A 22707-nucleotide genomic window follows, 5' to 3' on the forward strand; every position below is an offset into this window, starting at 1 on the left:
GACCCAGGGCTCAAACTCACAAACCGTGAGATCACAACCTGAGCTGAAGTCAGATGCTTAACTGACTGAGCCACCCAGTCACCCAATATCACTGGTTTTAAATCTCCTTTCTTGCTTTTTGATTTCTGTTTGTCCAATCTGTTTTTGTACCTTTTTTCTCTGTTTCTTCTTTGTTTTGGAAGAAATGGATATTTTTTTAATGATTCCATTCTTTTTCTTGATGGATTATTAACTAAAATTATTTTGTGTTATCTTTGTGTACATTGTACAGTTTAGAGAATCATCATTGTTTTATCTCTAATTTTAAGCGATACATGCAACTATACAACTGTGCATATGTAAGAACCTTAAAATAGTACACAACTATTTGTTCTTTCTAAGTCTTTGTGCATTTTTGTCACATATTTAACCAATATATGTGTAATATTATCACTTTGTATTTAAATAGTTTATTTCTTAAAAGATTAAATTAAACAACTTTATATTTATCAATGTCAAGCTTTGCTAGTACTCTCCATTCTTTTGTATAGATCCAGGCTTCCATCAGGTGACAAGGGCAATGGGCAATATTCCTTATTAATGTAGAAATTCCTTTATTTCTTATATTTGAGGCCTAGTGGTGATGAAAGCTTTTGGTCTTTGTATGTCTGAAAAAATATTTATTGCAGATTTGTTTTTGAAGTTATTTTTACTGGGTAATGCATTCTAAGTTGACAGAGTTTGTTTTTACTTTAAGCATGCTGTTTTATTGTCTTCTATCTAACATTGTCTTCAGTGAGTAATCTGTTGTCATCCCTTTTTTGTTCCTTTGTACCCAGTGTCTCTTTTTTTGGTAGCTGCTTTAAAGATTTTCCTTTTACCTCTATTTTTAAGCAATTTGATTATGTTTCTTATCCTTTGGTTTCAGTGAGATATGAGTTTATGGCTTTCATCAAATTTACAAACTCTTCACATATTATTTCTTCATCTAAAAGCTAGGTGAATTTTCCAGAGAAGTAGGAATAAATGCATAGAGTTTTCTATATCTCTCTGGGTCAGTTTCTCATTCTCTATGATGGTTTCACCTCCTGGAACATATAAATCTATGGTGGCAAAATAGAGAATGGATGGGGTTGAATAGTGAGATGATCCAGCTATTGTCTTTCTTCCTTAATAAGCACTATACTCTCTGCCTCTTCATCTCTCAAGTGAACCAACCAAGTTTCTAACGATGCACTTGGTTTCTACCAATAGTGACCACAAATTTTCTTCCTTTCACATTTAGTGTAGATTTGTATCTCTGAAGTTATTGACTGAAATACTGAAGGAGGGAAGAAACTTCTGCCCATTCAGGATGAAACTAGGACAAGTCGAATCTGGGGTAGCACCAAATGGGCAAGGAAGTCCATTCACCTGAAGATCAGGTCTTTAAACATTCTTCCCAGCACTCAACCCGTGATTACCTCCCCCATTCCCTTCTTATTAATGGGCAATACTGTATGCTAATCATACTCTTTGATGAATGTTTTTACTGTCAGTTTCCATGAATTTCCTTAAAATAGCAATGGCTGTTCTTCAAGGCCCTTATCCTTCTTGTTTTAGAAATTTATATTTCTTTCAGCATCCTGTCTTTCTATCCTTGGCACCATAACCATCTACAACTGTGAAAGATGTGAAATGTTGCCCCATTTACCAGCTTACAATTTAACCTGTCACAGCATTTTGATGCTGCTGGAAAACACAAGTCTCCTGGATTATAACAAAAATATTGTTATTTTAACACAAATAGCAATGGCCAATGTGTCAGCATTTTTATTAGTTCCCAAGCCCTAGTGCTTTAAGGGTAACATAGAAAGGGAAATACTACACACATGGTGGATTGCATTACAGAAGGTTTGGAACTTGAATCTTTTAGAATGGGCAGTAAATATATAGTTGATAATTACAAAAAAAAGTTTAATGTTTTTGAGAGAGAGAGAGACAGAGTAAGAAAATTAGGGCTGGAGAGGGGGAGAGAAAGGCAGACAGAAAATCCATGCTCCATGCTGTCAGCACAGAACCTGATGTGGGGCTCAATCTCATGAATTGTGACCTGAGCCAAAGTCAAGTTTCAGATGCTTAACAGACTGAGCCACCCAGGCGTCCCTATATAGTTGATTCTTGAACAATGTGGGGGTTATGGGTGTTAACCCCCTGAGTAGTCAATAATTCATATTTAACTTTTGAATCCCCAAAAACTTAACTATTAATAGTCTACCATTGAATGGAAGCTTTATTGATAGGATAGTCAATTAACAACTATTTTATGTTATATATATATATATACATATATATATATATGTATGTATATATACATACATATATATATATATTATATCCTACATTCTTACCATAAAGTAAGCTAGAGAAAAGAAAATTTTATTAATAACTTCCTAAGGAAGATAAAAAACTTTTTATATTATACTGTATTTATAAAAAAATGCATAAGTGGACATAGTCCACATGTGTATTATTCAAGATTCAACTGTACAAGCTACACTTGATTTTACTTTATTCATGGAAAATTCCACTTATTTACTAAAACAGTGCAAAAATATTTGAATTTTGAGAGTGAATTATTGTTATTTTCCAGTCTTAGTAAGCAACATTTCACACACATGATTGAAAATCCTTTTTAAGATAGGTATGATCATTGCAAGTTGTCTAGCAATATTTCCCTCCAAATGATAGTAATCAAAAACATGTTCACAATTCTAAAATATTCTTTGGGTAGCACAATCCTTGCAATTCATAGAGATTCTGGGGAAAATGTGGAGAAAACAGAGTAGTTGAAAAATTTATAATGAGACTGAACATCCTGGTAAGTCATGTGTTATCCACAATGTGTGTTATACATTTTGTGTAGATTTCTATGTACCAATACTTTCTAAATGGAATATCCACAACCTTTAGTATATATGGCAATTGTTCATATATTGTATTGAATGATTATCTGGCCACCCAAGTGTTCAAAAGCCTTTATAAGACTTTTTCATTCCCTTGAGGACTCTTCTGCATTGATATGTCCTTAGGATAGAATTTAAAATAGCTTCAGTGATTCAGTGTGCTCTTCTATCTTCTAACACAAGAGTACCCTCTACTTTAAAACACAGTACTTGGAAAAAACTAAATAAGAAGGAGAAAGAGGAGGAAGAGGAAAAGAAAAAGAAGGAGAAGAAAAAGGAGGTGGAAGAAGAGTTATCATCAAAGGAGAAGGGGAAGGATAAAGAGAAATAACATTTGCGTGTGTGTGTGTGCATACACACACATATATGTATATATCTTGTTATCATTTTACAATTATTTCTGGAATACACTGATAATGAAAGATTACTCTTCCCCATAAAAGCTATGGACAAATATATTTAAGAAATGCAGAATATTAAATGTTTTCTTAGGCTCAATATCAGGCTTATAATCATGAATTTGAATATTCTCATATTCAGTCTATACTCAGACTTCTTCCTTTCTCCTTTTCAATCAACTGGCTATCTCATTTTATGCATGCCTATTTGCTGCACCGCATCATGATACTGTATGAGGTCAGTGACCATATTTGATTCATCTTACTCATATCCCAGCCCATGGAATTATGTTTTATATTCAGCAATCACTAAATATATGTTAAATTAAAAGTGATTTAAAGTGATTCTTAAAATGCCAAATTTAGCATTTTCTGTTTTGGTAAAAAATATAGAACACCTATGCCAAGCGTTTCCTCTCACCATCTGTCTCATGTGACAAATAGAGGCACTCTTGACAATAGTCAGGATGAAAGATTACTCTGTGGCCAACATAAGTGATGAATAGAGCTTTTAATTTATACAGTCTTCCTGTTTAAAAATACATTTAAAAATATTTTAAGTAGATTAAGTTGCTTAACAGAGAAATCATTAATGATAGCATGCCTTATGTAAATAGTTGAGGGACAAAGTATGTTTTAAAATCTATAGAGAGGAAACCATGTGAAAAAAAATAGTATGACATGTTAAATTCTCATAACAAACATCAGAAAATATGCATTTTAAAGAGACTGCAGATGTCATAACACACAGAGGTACCCTCAATATGACTGCACTGTCTTAAACTTTGTACACTAATGTTCACAGCACCATTATTCTTAATAGCCATAAAGTGGAAACAGCTCAAATGTCCATCAGCTGAGGAATGGATAAGCAAAATATCTATCCACACATGGTATATGGTTCAGTCATAAGAAGGAATGAAGTATTGAGTCATGCTACAGCATAACATGAATTCTGAAAGGATTATGCTAAGTAAAAAAGGCAAGTCATAAAATAACACACATATATAATTTCATTTATATGAACCATCCAGATAGGACATTAGTGGTAGCCTTAAAGCTGGTGTGATGTAGGAGAAAGTTGGAGGAAATAGGGACTGAACCCTAATGGGTTGGGGGTTTCTTTGAGGAGTGATACAAATACTAAAAATACGGACTTTACTAAAAATCATTGACTTATATACTTTAAATTGGTAAGTTTTTTGGTGTGTGAAATATATCTCAATAATGCTGTTATTTAAAAAAGAAAAGTGTGAGCCACTACCACCTGTTCCAGAGTTAAGCAACCACCTGTCATAAGAATCTATTGTAATCCTATCAGAATCTTTTTTGGTGGGCAGGACCAATTCTGAAATTTCAGAGCACACTGAAAGAAGTTCAAAGTACATTTGACTCTTGAACAACTGGACCTCACCAGTGTAGTAAAAAATCTGTGTATTATTTTTGACTCCCTCATAATTCAATTGCTAACAGTTTATTGTTGACTGGAAGCCATAACAGTGCCATAAACAGTTGACTACTACATATTTTGTATACTGTGTGTATTATATGCTATGTTCTTACAATAAAGTAAGCTAGAGAAAAAATATTAAGAAAATCATAAGGAAAATACAGTTTCAGTATTGTAGTATATTTATTGAAAAAAATCTGTATGTAAGTGGACCCATGGAGTTCAAATCTATATTGTTAAGGGGTCAACTGTATTTATTATTATTTGCTCCAGTGGGAAACACGACCTCTATCTCCAAAATCTGTTCACCACTGAATTTTCCTTAAAAAGATAGCCCAGGGACACCTGGGTAGCTCAGTCGGTTAAGCGTCTGCCTTTGACTCATGTAATGATCTCACAGTTCATGGTTTTGAGCCCTGCATTAGGCTTTCTCCTGTCAGTGAGGAGCAAGCTTTGGATCCTTTGTCCCCTTCTCTCTCTGCCCCTCCCCTACTCATGCTCTCTGTCTCTCTCAAAAAATAAATATTATAAAATTAAAAAAAAAAAAAAAGAAAAGATAAAGATAATCCAGAAGAAAGGGCAATCAGACCTTACCTCAAAAGACATAAATGTGAGAAACTACCAAGAATCATCTTCCAACATTAGTATGTCTTGAAATTCACTTATCTTTCTTCTTTAGTGTTTATCTGTTTTAATCTCACGCAGTCTACAATGTCAAGTATTTTTATATCTTCCATATATTTACTGAATATGTTCCATCTTTAGTTTCCTAAACATATGAAATAAAGTTGTAATGCCTCTTTGAATGTCTCTGTCTACTAATTTTGTCATCTGTGTTATTGCTGATCAGTTTGAGTTCATTGATTTTTCTCCTCATTATGTATTTTATTTCCCTGCTTCTTTGAATGCCTGTTAATTGTTATTGGATGCAGACACTGTGAATTTTAACTTTATTTTGTATTGATACTTTTCCATTTCTATAAATATTCTTGAGATTTTTTTTTCTAGGACTTGGATAGACTAATTGGGAACAATTGGATCCTTACAATTCTTGATTTTAAGATTCATTAGTCAGGCCCAGAGCTTCATGTGTCTAGAGCTCCATTTCCTCACTACTTAGACAATGCCCTTTTTAGTGCCGATGTTACCTGACTTACTAAGTTTTCCATTTTAGCTGTTGGCACTTTCCCAGCCCCTGTGTATTCTGTTCTCTGTAATTATTTTAGTTGGTCCTTTTTCCAGCCTTAGAGAGTTTCTTCAAATACATGTTCTGATCACACTCCTGTGAATACATAAGGAGTATTCAAAATAACCCTCTGCAGATGTCTGAAGTTTGGGCATCTCTCTCTTCTCTGGTACTCTGTCCTGTTTACTTTAGCTACCTTGGCTTACATGGACTTCAAGGCCCATCTCATCACGTTAGGGAGATATCTGGGCTCCACTGGTTTTCATTCCTTGTTCAGCATCCTAGAAAATGTTTCTAGTCAATAAGCTGAGGCATTTCTAGAGTTCACTCATTTGTTTCTGTTTTTTCAGGGATAGCTAACTGTCTTTCATTTCCTGATCTTCGATATGTTAAGCACTGTTATTTCATATATATTTTCCCCATTCTTTTAGTTGTTTGTGGTGGGAGGTAAACCTGGTCCTGGTCACTCTATCTTGACCAGAAAGTAAAATTCTCATTTACCTTTTGAAAATGTAAACATTCCTTTTACACTAGCATACAATGTTTCCATATCCATTTAACTATTTTATCCATAAGGTTAGACTTAATCCTTCCCACCCCTAGGCACATGTCACATTTTTCATATAATTAGACAATTTTATAAAAATATTCATTAACTTACAACATACTATATTTTGTCTTCTCTCTCATCTCTGTTTTAAATATCTTCTGGTATGAGGACAGCCTTTTTTTTTTTCATTTGTCCACACAATTTACATGTAGTAAATTATTCCAAAATGTCATCTGATTGGACTAAACACTTGTATTGATACTTTTACACTCATAAATCAGTATTTAGAAAGTATAGAAAGCAAACTCATGGCTTATGTGTCAATATCCATATAATAAAGAAATACAAAGAATGAATTTGATAATAAAAATGGAGCTCCATGATCAGAACCATTTGAGTTTACACTAGATTTTTACCTGTATTATATTTCTTAACTTTCTCTTTTTTAAATTTATTTTAATTTACTTTATTTGAGAGAGAGAGTGACAGAGAGAGAGAGAATCTTAAGTAGGCTCAAAGCTCAGCACAGAGCCTGACACAGTGCTTGACTCACCACCCAGGACCATGACGTGAACTGAAATCAAGAGTCAGATGCTCCACTGACTGAGCCACCCAAGTGCCCCTTATTTCTTAACTGTCTAATGTTTAGTTTATGTATTCCTTAACTGTAAGAGAAAAACTAAAATACTTTATATTTTATGGGCACTTTGGGTTGACTAATTAAGGTAAGATATAAAATCACAGCCTAGTTTTGTTATAGAGTAATTCCAAATATATTCAAGCTAGTAACAGCAGGGTATTTAAATATGAGTGGCAGGGGCACCTGGGTGGCTCAGTTGGTTAAGTGCCCTCCCCTCAGATCACGATCTCAAGGTTTGTGAGTTTGAGCCCCTCATCCGGCTCTCGCTGTCAGCCCAGAGCCTGCTTTGGGTCATCTGTGCCCCCCTCGCCTCAAAAATGAATACATTAAAAAAAAGTCCACCTACAAACTTTGGGGCACCTGGGTGGCTCAGTCGGTAAAGTGTCCAACTTCGGCACAGGTCATGATCTCACGGTCTGTGAGTTCGAGCCCCACATTGGGCTTTGCACTGACAGCTCAAGAGCCTGGAGCCTGCTTCAGATTCTGTGTCTCCCTCTGTCTCTGTCCCTCCTCCACTCTTGCTCTGTCTCTTGCCCTCTCTCAAAAATAAAAATAGGGGCACCTGGGTGGCTCAGTCGGTTGAGCGGCTGACTTCGGCTCGGGTCATGATTTCGCGGTCTGTGAGTTCGAGCCCCGCGTCGGGCTCTGTGCTGACAGCTCAGAGCCTGGAGCCTGTTTCAGATTCTGTGTCTCCCTCTCTCTGACCCTCCCCCATTCATGCTCTGTCTCTCTCTGTCCCAAAAATAAACGTTAAAAAAAATTAAAAAAAATAAAAATAAAAAAAACATTAAAAAATATGAGAGGCAGAAAAAATAAGTAAAAATTATTTAAAATTCAGGATTGTGTTTTTCTCCTATTATGTCCAATCTGGATGTCAGGCAGCCCCACACTTATGTCAGCAACTCAATAATGCCATTCAGGGTTAGATTCTGTCTATATTTCACTGTCCCCTAGTAGCACATGGGATTTCACTTTTATGTTTGTCAAATGGGTGTCATGGTCCCATTAATTATGTTCTTACCTAACCATATTCAGAGGCAGGGGAAAGAGTAACTTTTCCTTGTGTATTTGTTCTTTGCAATGACAAAATTATCCCTTTCTTGAGGAATCTCAGCAGATTTTAATCCATGCAGTATTGGTCAGAACTTCTTTAGAGGGCTAATCCTAAACCAAATGGACACAAAAATTTCAATTTTCTTGAAAGGTATTAGACTTAGCTCTTCCCCAGGTTGCTTGTTTTAAGAGAGGGTGACTAAAATCAAGTGTGAGGATTGCACATAGGTGGGCAAGTTGTTAGTCATCTATGTATATATATATTTTTTTTTTTAAATTAAAAGCTAGATATATAGGAAGCAATAGCATCTTTCATTTAGAGACACAAAAAAAATGGCAGAAACATATTGTTTCCTAACATTTTACTAAATGCCAGTGCTTTTTATATTTTTCATCCTAGCTAACTCATGATTAAAATGCCATGAAAATTCTGTAAGGTAAATGTCTTGTTATAGTGATACACTTTTATCAAAGTTTAATGAAAAAGTTCTGAATTAGCACAGAGACAATTAGGATAAATGTGTTTTGATATGCATATACTTTAGTAAATTAAAAATAATCTTCATGGAAAATTCCTATTTTTCTGCCTTGGCATAGCATTGCATCAGTATACTCAGGCTGCCATGATAGTGTACCACAGAATGCGTAGCTTAAGAGAAATCATTTTCATAATGTTCTGGAGGCTGGAAGTCTAAGATCAAAGTACCAGAAGATTTGACTTCTCCTGAGTCTTATTGCTTTGTCTTATAAATGGCCACCTTCTTGTTGTGTCTTCAGATTTCCTTTTCTCTGTACAGACACCTCTCTGGTGTCTTTTCCTCTTTTCATAGGGACACCAGTCAAATTAGACTTGGGCCACACACACCCCCCCCTTTATTACCTTATTTAATCTTAACTACCTCTTTAAAAACTCTATCTTCAAATACAGTGAAATTGGAGGTTAAGACCTCAACATACAAATTTTAGGGGAACATGATTCAGTCAATAACAGGTATATATATATATATATATATATATATATATATATATATATGTATTTCTCTAGGTTGACTGAAGTTGCTACCCATCTCTAAGTTACTTCTGTGCCTTGTTTCCACATTCCAAATTGTATTTTATTAATCTACAAAACATTGTAAACTCAATGTTTTGAGTTTCCCTAATCTAAATTAAAAAGTTATTTTTTTCAAAAATATGTAGAAAACACAAATACACCTTTAAAATTTTTTTCTCACCTATCAAAAGTCATTAGTAATCCCAAACTATAATACTTTCCACCCTTTCATTAAAGGTGTTATAATGGTGAGAAAGAACTTTTCATATATGTGAGTTTCAGCCTTGATAACCCCCTTGACTACCAATCAGTCTGGATTTTCTCCCCAACACTGTTATTTAATTTTAGGCCACTCTAGAAACAGTGCTTGAAACAACTTTCTTGCAAAATCAATTCAGTAAGAATGAAATCCACAAAATACACTTCAAAATGAAAATTATAATCAGTACTTTCCTCCTGACTACATTCAGCAATAAAATATTAAACGGAACATTAAGAACAACAATTAAAGAGCTTAGCTTTTAAGCTGTCTGGTGGTGTGCAAGATTCGGTTCTTTATTGGCTATTAGAAAAATTACCAAAGATTTGTCAGTTATTTTAAGTGAATGCAGAACCGCCTGCTCAGCAGTAGTGACAGGAAGTACTTAACGAAAACCTAAATTTCTTACATTTTCATTTTGGAAAATTGTTTTATAATTTTTCAGTCGAGTATGGTTAGTGTGAAAAAAAATTTTTTTAAATGTTGGTATTATATATAAAATAAATCTTCACAACTAAATTGCTCCTAACCCTGGAAATGTTTGAAAAGGCATTTCTAATGTGTCTGCTCCAGGTCAGTCAATCTTATTAAAATGTGTACTTAATAAGTCCATAATGAATATTTATAGAAAAAAATTCATAGATAAATATATTGTAAGGAAAACACTGCTGTTTAAAGACAAATATAATCCATAAGAAATAGTAATGCATTATAAAACAAACTATATATGTCTTCTTTTTATTAAAACGAATTGAGGGGTGCCTGGGGGGCTCAGTCAGTTAAGCGTCCAACTCTTAATTTCAGCTCAGGTAATGATAGCATAGTTCAGGAGTTTGAGCCGCAAATCAGACTCTGCACTGACAATGCGGAGCCTGCTTGGGATTCTCTCTCTCCCTCTCTCTCTGCTCCTACCCCACTCCTATTCTCTCTCTCTCTTTCTCAAAAGAAATAAACTTTAAAAAATTAAAAACAAACAAACAAACCACTTAAGGGGCACCTGGGTGGTTCAGTTGGTTAAGCATTCAACTTCATCTCAGGTCATGAATTCACGATTCGTGAGTTTGAGCCCCGCGTTGGACTCTGTGCTGACAGCTCAGAGCCTGGAGCCTTCTTTGGATTCTGTGTCTCCCTCTTTCTTTGTGCCTCCCCCGGCTCACACTGTGTGTGTGTGTGTGTGTGTGTGTGTGTGTAAAATAAATATTAAAAAAAAAACTTTAAAACATCTTAAAAAATAACGGAGTATCTGTTTTTAATTAATTGTACCCCTTAAGTGGAGGTGAGATGAAGGGGGAAATTAGCATTTGGTTACTTTAGGTATATGAGACAGGAAGGATAACAGAATACAACTAGGGAAAGGAAAAAAAAAAGGAGGAGGGAAAAAAAAAAGGAGGAGGGAAAAAAAAAACTCTTCTTAATGCAAACTGCTGATTGAATGTGCTACAACAAAAACAAGTTTTTATTTCAGTGTGTACGAGTTCTTTCTTTCATTTAGCAATCTTAACTCTTCAGAAAATAACATGCCACTCTGTGGTAACACAGCCTCTTCTTTTCTGTCTCCTGGTAGGAGAGCTCTGGGATCAAGGTGATAATACTCTTCATCGAGTGTTTTAGTAGTCTAGGAAATGAGGGCTGGTATAATCATGGCCCTCCAGCAGTGCTGTGGTAAAAGAACCTCTACTGCATCAGCTCCACTGGCCGTACTTCACTAAAGTCCTCTTTCAATGAGGTCAGACAACAGTAATTTGTTATGTGGGTCATGGCAGAATCCTTCTTCTCAACACTACAAAGAATGACTCCTCTGTCAATATAAATACATCCTAATGCATTTAGTCTCCCTGGAGGCTCTATTACACACTCCAGAGCTATCGTGCCAAATTCTGCCACTCAGCATTATAATATCTTTCATCTTGCCTTTTCCCCCCACTTTATAATAGAAGTGAATAAAACACACACCTATAAAAGATAAAGGTGGTTTTCTTCTTTAAAAAACATTTTACTTTGTGGACATTATCAAGAATGAACATCAGATTGGGCATGTTAGCATTTCAAAGGACAGGACATAATTCAACAGAAATATTACATTAAGAATTCAACTCTTTCATATTTTTCCATCAATATTTGTTTCTGTAAATCTTTATTATTTCACCTTCACCCAAATAAATATGTATATGCAAAATATGAAAAATGGAGGAAGTAATTTTCCCACAAAAATTGTAAACTGAAACAATTCAATAGTGATTTCAGAATTATCTGGCTCAATATAGATGTGTGTTTCTATTGTTACTAGTATCATTATTCTAAAATTCTGATCTTTAAAATTTTTCAATTTCTGAAATGTTAGTTTCAAATATTATAAAGCAATTAGAATGAATACATATTAAGGAATATAATATAATCTACACACTGATGAACATTTTCGTTATAGATGTACTTAGTCTCAATTTTCCCCATCTCTTCATTCATAAAACAAAGTGAAAGATTGCAGATTTCTAGACTCTTTTCAAATATTAATTGATTTTATATTATTTGTTTTTCTATGGTATCCTAACCTAATAAATCTCCACATTAACCCCTCCACTCTGAAGAAAATGTAAACATACACAGACTAACATCCAACTCAGAGTGGATAATGGTCTGAATAGAAATGGTGGGTTTGAAATTGGTGGATATTGTTCTATGTTGACTGTTCTGAGAAAAGGAGATTCGGGGCCAAAAAGGTCAGCTTTTGAAGTGCTCGTGTAATGTAGCTTTGAGATGAAGAATATTAACTCAGACAAACTTTAAAAATGCTTTCCTTAAAAATCTGTATAAATAAATTAAAAAAAGGCAACTTTATTCTCAGTAGGTCACAAAGCCTAGAGGCTAAAAACCCTAGACAAGATGCTAACCAAAGGTCATTTGCTGTTTTAAGATTCAAAATTATTGTATTCCTCTTGTTCTTTGAAATCGACAATCAATTATAAAAATTGCAGTAATAGCAGGTATGCTTTATAAGTTTGAACTTGGAAAAACAACTCAAATTCTTAAATATTCATTAATAACAAGCTTGGAGAACAATACATGCCACCAAGGAGCTACTTCTCTGATGCTGTGAAAAGCAGTTGAAAGAGCAAAGTGTTACGCATATGTGCTCACATTCTGACGCTGATAACTACCAAATGTCTGATGTTTGAAAATGTTTAATAATACCAAACATTATTACTGAGGCTTATTATATAATTAAGTACTTTGACAAGTAATTTGCAAATATTCCTTATTTGATATTCACACTTGCTTCCTGATATAAATGTCATTGTTACTGACAAAGATCCAGAGAGTTCTGGATTCTAGGATTCACCCTCAATCAATGTGGAATGGGAGATGGTGAATAAATACTGCCCCTCCCTACCCTTTTTGAAACAAATCGATGTATATTTGATACTATATTAGAAGTTTCTGAGCAGATAAGAGCTCTATTATTAGCTAGGGAACACTATAATGAGACAACCAATATCAATTTCCTATTATTTCTCTCTCAATTCTCTCACTTCTTCAAGGTACTACCCGGAAACAACCTTCCAGATAAACTACTTGCAACATAATCATTGACTGAGAGTCTGCTTTTAACTTGAACCTTACTACTAGACATGGTCTTAGAAAGCATAATCTTGGTATAAGATTCAGGAGGTTCATCAGATAGCATTAAGGATTCCATCGGTGGTAGTAAATTGTTATAATAACCTTTGGCATGCTACAATGTTAATAATTATTAAGACTCATCCACCTGGATGTACTGTTATGCATATTATTGGGGTCTTTATGTAGGGTTCATCATGCAGGCATGATCAAATATTAACTCCATTTGCAGCCCCACTATTGGGATTTGGACAGCTTCCAGGTGGGTGAACACAAAAACGTGCAGGAAGAGTGGTGGCATCTGAAGAGGACAGGGAAACTCTATGCCCTTTCCCATGGACCTTTTCCTATGCATCTCTTCCCTCTGGATGATCATGTGTATCCTTTACCATATATTTTTATAAAAAAACTAGTAAACAGGAAGTAAACTCTTTCTGAGTTTTATGAGATGCTCTAGCAATTTAATCAACCCCAAGGTGAGGGTTGTGGGAACCTGTGGTTGTCAGAAGCACACATGACAACCTGGATTTGTGATTGGCATCTGAAGTGGGGAGGCTGGGCAGTCTTGTGGGACTGAGTCCTTAACCTGTGGGATTTGATGCCATCTCCAGGTAGATAATGTTAGAATTGAGTTAAATTATACGTTGTTACAGAGAGCTGCCTTGGTGTGGAAAAACAACAACACCCATCTGGTATTAGAAGTACTGTGAGTATGGTTGTAGTGTGGTAGTAAAGGATAAACATAGGAGGAAGCTGGAGATTTTCTGACACAAAGGAGAATTTCTATACCTTTCAAGAGCTATAGGAACATAATCTCAGCTAAGAGTGTTATGAAGTGACCCGAACCATCATCATGCCCTGCTCTAGCACAGCAAGGGTAAATGGCAAGCCATAATTAATTCAGTCTGTTTCAAGCCCATCTTACAGTGGATCCAATGAATATACAGACACACCATGAGATCACTACCTTGGTTTTTGAGTTCGTTATTATGATGAATATTCTTAGAATCTGGAAGAACCTTCACATTGCTTTTATAATATTTGTTGAAAGAAAATGGCAAAAAGGCAAATTCGAAGCCCTTTGAATTACTTGTCTCTACCCAGATAGTTGGTATTGCATAAATCAATAAATTGTTCCTTTTTTTACTCCTAAATAGTCCATTATATAGATACAATACAAATTATATATTCATTTATCTGTGGAAAGACATCTTGGAGGCTTACATTTCTTAGTGATTATAAATGAACAAAGTTTCTATAAGCATGAACATACAGGTTTTTGTACAAAAGTAAGTTTTCACTTAACTATCTAGGAGCATGACTGCTATACTGTGTGGTAAAGCTATGTTTAACTTTATAATTAGCTGTCAAATGAGCCTTCCAAAGTGACTATACAATTTTTAATTCCAACCAGTCATGAATAAAACTTGCCAATATTTTATATTGTCAATCTTTTTGGATTTTGGAACCATTCTATAGAGCACAAAGATATTTCATTATTGTTTAAATTTGTATCTGCCTAGTGACAAAGGATGTTGACAATATTTACATATACATATTTTCCATGTATCTATCATCTTTGATGAAGTGTTTATTGATATCATTTATCTGTTTTTGTACTGGGTGGCTGATTTTCTTGTTGTTGGCTTTGAAGTGTTCTTTATATATCCAGGAAAAATGTCCTTAATCAACAGCAATTTGTAAGTATTTTCTTTCCATTCGTGGCTTGTACATTGTCTTATGAGAACGTTAATAAAGTACAATTTATCAGTTTCTAATATACTGTACTTTTGTGATATATTTAAAAGTTCGTCATCAAACCCAAAGTCAAAGCAATGTCTTTTTTTATTTCTATAAGTTTTATACTTCTACATTTTATATATTTTTAAACTTTTTTTTGAAGTTTATTCATTTTTGAGAGAGAGAGAGACAGAGTGTGAGCAGGAGAAGGGCAGAGAGACAGGGAGACACAGAATCTGAAGCAGGCTTCAGGCTCCAAGCCTTCAGCACAGAGCCTGACACAGGGCTTGAATTCAATGAACCATGAGATCATGACCTGAGCTGAAGTTGGATGCTTAACTGACTGAGCTGCCCAGGTGCCCCTATAGTTTTACATCTTATATTTAGGTCTATGATCCATTATGAATTCACTTTCTATGTAACTTACAGCAACCATAAGTGCCTGATAGAACCTATAAGAGACTCACTGGAAGAAGTGACATTTACCTTAACTCTAAGATTAATTCAAAAGAATTTATTTTTAGTAATTGTATAACCAGGATTAATATTGATCTAACTCTTAAGGAAATGAAGCACCATGAATGGGAAAAGGAATAAAATATGAGGCTTATCGGGATTAATTTTTTTTTGTGCCAGCTTGAAATTATAGCCAGGAAAGATGATTCACTAAAGAAAAAAGACAAAAAAAAAAAAAAAAAAAAAAAAAACAAAACAAAACAAAAAAAAAACAAAAACCAAAAACAAAACAAAACAAACAAACAAAAAAAACAGAAAGAAGAACCTAGATTAAAATAGGACCTACAAATGAAATATAAAATAAGCAAACTAAAAAATATGATTTTAACAGCAAATCAAATTCAACTAACAGAAAATATAAATATTAAATGTTGTCAGATCACAGTGTGTTAGAACATAAAAATATAAAATACAGAAAACTAAGAGGTATAGAGGATAGAACAAGGGTTTAACAGATATTTAATTGGAACTCTAAGAGGCAGGTCGAAGGTGAAATTTAGAGAGCAATACCTGAGGATTTTCCAGAATTGATGAAAGACACAAACTTGTAATTCCAAGAAGCCAGAAAATCCAAAGCATAAGAAATACTAGTAAACTAATTCCTAGATACATCATAATAAATCTCCAGAATACAATAGCTAGTGGAATGAAAACAGGTGGGGTTGGGAAGATTGATTACTTTTTGTAAGAAGAATTTAGTTGAATATTACCCCATTATCTCATAGTTTTAACTTACTTTTCATGGTCTTCCTTTTTTTACTTTTCTTTTTCCTTCCTTCTTTGTTCCCTCCTTCTTCCTCCCTCCCTCCCTTCCTTCTTTCCTTCCTTTTATTCTTGGATCAGTCAAGAGAAGTAAAACTCTTATTTTCACTGTCCAAACACCAAGCAATATACTGGGAAAACCAGCGGAAGTCCTCACCATAGCCTTGCCTCTGGAGCACATTGTGCATGAATACTTTCATGAAGTGGACATTCAGCTCCTTCAGGGTCACATTCCCATTTCCTATGGACTTTCCATAAAGCCCAACTATCTCATGGAGTTTTTCCTCATTGATTTCATCTGCTCTGTCAATTTTGTTACCCAAGATAAGGATCGGCATATTGGATATCGTTTCATCAGTTATTAAAGCCTTTAGCTCAGTTTTGGTTTCCATGAGGCAAGGACGATATGCAAAATCCAACAGAAAGGCAATCCCATTAACCGCTGGCACATCATTTTTCCAATCCTGGTGTTCTTGCTCGTGCCCACCAGGATCAAAAGTTGTAAAAGTCATTCCAGCCATTGTCAGCTATTCTGATGTTGGATCTAATGTTGAAACCTGTGGGCCGAATCAGTCATCACTGAGCATGCGGAGAAGAGTGGTTTTGCCTGTATTGTCCAAATCCAACAATACAAGTTTTCCAGATTCCTTGTAGAGTCCTAGGAACTGGAGCACACTGCTGAAGCCATTGTAGATCCACTCAAAGTTCAAAGACATCATTAATACTTAACTATGACCAAGGGGTTCCTCTGGTGGCAGTGGGGGCGGGGTTTCAACCCTCCTACACAACACACAGCCCAGCAGCACCAGGACCACCAGCTGCTTCTCTTTTCTTATTTCTAACCATGTCCTTTCTCTTGACAACTATGAGAACAAATAATCTAAGATCACATTCACTCAGTTTGAAACGTCTTTTCCTCTGTTTGGTGTCACTCAATTCAGGTTTTAACCTTAATTTTGATTCATTAACTGCACCTTCTCAGAGATCTTGCTTATACACTAACTGAAACATGGCTGTCCTCTATGATACAGTTTTCTACAGAATTGATTTTTAACACAAGGAGACATAATTTTTGTAAGTGTTGACTAACTTTGAGTTCCCTTCATCTGTTTTAGGAATAAGAGTGAATAAATGACTTGAATGTTTGCTTAAAACATTCATCATTTTATATATAAAAATATAAATGAGAATTACTAACATAGCCTTATGAAATTAATTTTAATGCAACATACATTTTCTACAAAAATCTGTCATAGGACTAAGGTTCTGCATGTGTTCAAATTTGGAAAGACTTAGGATTACTCCATCAGATGATGTCTCCCTCTGTGAATCCTATGTAGGATTTTCCTCTTTCTTTGCTAAAGATCTGTTTACCCAGGTCTCTTTTTGCTGCTTAAAAATAACCGATAAAAAGGCAGAGATATGCACATTTGCTGCTGTTGACGCTTTGGTGTGTATTTCATTCTAATTTCCTGCCACCAACTCCCAAACTGATCTATATCTTGGCAATTTTCTGACACAATCTACTCTAAGTACCGTCTACAGTTTTAAAGATAAAGTCATTATTTTTACATCCAAATAACAGCAACAAATGACCTTTACACTTTTACTAAAACAATGTCTGATGATTACTGATAAGTTTCAGTCAACACTACAGCAAACAACCCTGATTCATGCTATAAAAATAGTAAAATTCATCCAAAGATTTGAACATGTTCCTTTTGCCCCTTTTCCCTCCCCATTCCAGAGACACTTCAGCTTCATTGCTAGACTGGCTGCTCTGTTCATGCCATCAATTAAGGCGAAGCACAGGGACATGCACATTATTGTTTACTGTACCACCTGAAACAGGAATACAGTAGCCCAGAATGTTAGGAAACATATTTCAGGACTTCTTTCAGCCATCTCACTCCACCCAAACAATAATCCTTTCCTCCTGTTTCTGAGTGCCAGGGAGCAGTTGCCCTTTTAGATCTGGAGGGGACTTGAGTAGCATAAGATATATTAGATTTCAGTTTGGTTTATTGGCTTCTTTTTTCCTCTTGTCAGTATTCCACTTATGCTGTTTCCTATTGTGCACCCTTTTTTCCCTCCTCACCAAAGGGCTGACCCCAGAAGACAGAAAAGAGAAGACTTTGTTGTAGCTAATTAGAGAGGGAAGATTTCTGGGAAATCGGATAGCAGCATCACAGTAACTCTTAAAGATCTTTATATTTAACAAATATTTACAAAACACTTTAGAATGTGCAGGGCTCTGCACTAAGTTCAATTTTTTTTTCTTCTTGAGAATATTTCCAACAGCTTGAGGTACTTACATTAAATATGAATCTTATTCAAAAATCCTAGAAAGCTACATTTTGGGCCAGTAAAAGGCTGATATTTGATATTTAATACAGGAAATGATTTCTTCTTCATTTTCTTACTTATATAAGATATATATATGTATATTTAATATATCATATATATTTATATATATCTTATTTATCTGTATTATAATATATGTTATCTTATGTATATTATCATATATATACATATATATATTTATAGCACACACACACACATATACACTATGAAACAACTTACAGCACACACACATACAACACATTCCTGTATATGCTCACTATACTCAATTCTCAATGTGTTTACTTGCAGTTCTAATTTACAAAGCTAACTTAACTCAAATCATCAATTCAAAAATGTTTTAGTGTTCAGGAATGGCATGTAAATTTCAGGGGTTTTTCTCTTTTTATATAAAAGAGAACAAAGTTCAATTATGTTTTAGGGAGTTGTTTGTTTTCTCATTGGTTTCAATAATCTAAAGGAAATAAGTAGTTTGGAATTGAAAAAAATGGGAAGTAAATTTTATTTATTAGGAAATTTGTAAATTTTATCAGCTTCTAAAATCAAACTACTATGTATATTATTAGATTTTAACTCTATAATAACTTAGTTTTTACAGAATAAACTCTGTAAGATAACACAGTAAGTTGAGACTCTAGTGTGGTCTTTCTGATACTATACACACACATACACACACACACACACACAAAACCAATGCACCTACAAAGTACAAAGGTATTATAACTAAATTACATAAATTGAAGTGTTATAACCTGGTTTTGATATGTGATTACAACCCAGTGTTACATAATCACTATTCTATTCTCTTTTATGTAATTTTATGGATTTATGTAATGATTTGGGGAGAGGGGTTATTATGGGCTGAATTGCATCCCCCCAAAATGTATATGCTGTAATCTTAATCCCTAGTACCTTATAAGATGACTGTATTTGGAGATAAGGTATTCAGTTAAGTTACAATTCTGGCACTTCAACAAGCTGACAAAGTGAGAATTTTCTTGGCAGCAATTGATTTCTATTTCCCAAGATGTTCACTGAGGATGTGCTTATTTTAAAGCAATATTAAAGGTCTTGTGCTTTCATATATTATGTTTGAATGTTAACTTTGTTAATATCTTGTTATGTGTAGATATAAAATAAATAAATCATATTTATCATGTATGGGAATTCAATGATTAGCTAGGTTCACTGGCAGAGTTTTAAATAGTTCTTATCTATTTTCCAGAAGACACTTAATTTTTAAACTATTTTTAAAGTTTTTGTTCAAACAATCTAACCATATTTAACTTACTGTAAATACATCAATGCTTTATGTCACAGTTATAAAATTTTTTATCTGATTGCATGTATATAATACCTATACTTTTGGGGTGCCTGGGTAGCTCAGTCGGTTAAGAGTCAGACTTTGGCTCAGGTCATGATCTTATGGTTCCTGGGTTTGAGCCTTGTGCTGGGCTCTGTGCTGACATCTCAGAGCCTGGAGCTTGCTTTGGATTCTGTGTCTCCCTCTCTCTTCGTCCCTCCCCTAATCATGCTCTGTCTCTCTCTCTCTCTCTCAAAAATAAATGAACATTAAAAAATCAAAACAACAACAATGACAACAATAATACCTATACTTTCAAGTTTGCTGAGGGAAAAACGAGGTTGCTAAACTCAAATACCTATAAATAAGGTGGTAATGTATTCATCAAAAGCAGACCAATCAGTAGACATAAAGAGCATTGGGGATTGTGGAAAAATGGAATTTGATCAACATACATGGAGGCATTTAGAGACACATTTTTTGGACATAGTTGGTCAAAATAAAAGATGTCTGAAGTCTAAATAAGGCTCAATGGTAATATATTTAGTGTCTTCACATATTAAGTATTCACTATCCCCTATATTTTAAATATACAGAGAAATAAAATTTAAACTTGAAAGTCACTATTTCTGATTTTATTTCAATATGTTGCTGACATATCTTATTTTCAATATAATTAATATAAGTTATTCACCTGGCAATACCTATATATCAGTAAATTATAAAATTAAATTAGGAATATATGCTACTCTATGGATGGTAAGATACAAAACATAAGGGAAGGGAATATTTACATGGTGAATTAAAATAGTAGAAATAGATAAGCTTTATAAGATTTTTACTTCAGATAACACCAACTCTTCATATTATGTATGTATTTCCTTTAATCCATACACTAGACGTAGAATGTAAACCATTATTGTATTGACTACATATAATTTGTCTTAACTCATTATTCCTCATTTTATGTGATACAACCTAGCAGTAGCAAACATTTAACCTTCAAAATCAATAGTATTGTGCTATATAAAAGTAGTAATAGGTATTCTCCTCTGGCTCATTAATCTGATGATACATTTTTAATTTCATTCATTCCATTAATATAATGGAGGAATGAAGTTGGTTCTCTGCCTGCAAACAAAATGACATTTAACATTATGAAAAAGTGTAAATAATATGATTCTGAAATATAACTGGGAAGGTCTCCAAAAGCATGACCTTTCTAGGTTTTACATATAAACAAATACCATGAGATTTTATTCTAAAGTAATCTTATATAAGAAAAACTCTGTACATATAATAATGATAAAATTAATAAATCCCACATTTTTTAAACTAAATGGCTGAATAACAGTTTAACTGGACTATTCTTTTTTTTCCCCCTAATCTCACCTTAAAGGTCAGAGCTAACTCAACTTAATGGTTCAATCTTTTAGGGACATATACAATGACAAAGTAATAACGGTAGGGACACAAAATTGCAGGAATCATATTTACAAAAATGATGTAGTGAACAGGATAATTTATTTGCCAAAATTTATGCCATTCTCAAATTTGTATATATGGAAAATAATAAAATAATTCTTAGAGGACAAACTATTGCTATTTAAAATAAAAAGAATTTTGGGTTCGTGGTGGCTCAGTTGGTTAAGTGTCCGACTTTGGCTCAGGTCATGATATCATGGTTTGTAAGTTTGAGCACTGTATCGGGCTCTCTGCTGTCAGTGCAGAGCCTGCTTCAGATCCTTGGTACCCCTGTCTCTCTTCCCTTCTCCCGCTCACGCTGTCTTTCTCTCAAAAATAAATAAAATAAAATAAAATAAAATAAAATAAAATAAAATAAAATAAAATAAAATAAAATAAAATAAAATAAAATAAAATAAGAATTTCCAGATGCTAGCTACAAAAACGTGGTGAAATGTTTTGATCAAATTTAGCTTGTAGTAGCAATTAATTATGTTACTTCTTTTAAAAAAATTAATGTTTTTCATTTTTTTAATGTTTATTTTTGAGAAAGACACACACAGAGTGCAAGCGGGGGAGGGGTAGAGAGAGAGGGAGAAACAGAATCCGAAGCAGGCTCCAGGCTCTGAGCTGTCAAGCACAGAGCCGGACGCACGGCTCAAACTCACAAACTCTGAGATTGTGACTGGAGCCAAAGCTGGACACTTATCCCACTGAGCCATCCAGGTGCCCCTACTTTTTCTTTTTATGTGAATATTTTACTGGGTTCAGTTGTTGACCTAAATACCAAAAAAAGTATAAAATGGAGGCATTCTATAGTAAGCAAAATGCACCACATGTAATGTATATGACAAAAATCTATACACTTAGATGACTCTTTCTTTTAGTGTCAGTTGAACACATTATTCTATTTTTCCCATAATCATTTATTCTTCATTTGTCATCGCAAATTGACGTTTCCAACAAAAATCTAATTATAGGATTAATGGGATGCACAATAAAATAATATCAAAAATGGCTTTACACTTCACAGGAATTTAAACATTGTTGTATTTAATGCACACTTCAAATCTGTAATGTCCTTAACTATGCCTTTCTTTTGCTTGGGATGAGGATGAAGCTTTCTGGCATTGGGATGCCTACATAATGCTAGATAGTTGGTGCAGATGCAACTCATCTTGATGAGTCATTTTGACTTCCTTGTAGACTCTCCTTATTCTTTAAAATTTCTTTCAATGGTGGTACACCCACAAATCTTTCCTGTTGTCCCCCCCTTTTTTACCCACAATCCTACATTAGTCCTGGGACATTCCCATCTATTTTAAATGACTTTAGTTACCATTTTAATGTGGAGATAGTTCCAACTTATATTTTAACCTAGATCCTCTCCTTAATATCTCTACATAGCAGTGATTATTATCGTATTACTGATACA

General features: G+C 34.2%; 1 pseudogene; it reads right to left on the bottom strand.

Annotated features, from left to right (window-relative positions):
* Nucleotides 1–16221: 16221 nt before the first annotated feature.
* On the bottom strand, nt 16222–16860 carry LOC102958421 (annotated as a pseudogene).
* Nucleotides 16861–22707: the final 5847 nt, after the last annotated feature.

This window comes from Panthera tigris, chromosome A1 (assembly GCF_018350195.1).
Source record: "Panthera tigris isolate Pti1 chromosome A1, P.tigris_Pti1_mat1.1, whole genome shotgun sequence".
Classification (NCBI taxonomy): domain Eukaryota; kingdom Metazoa; phylum Chordata; class Mammalia; order Carnivora; family Felidae; genus Panthera; species Panthera tigris.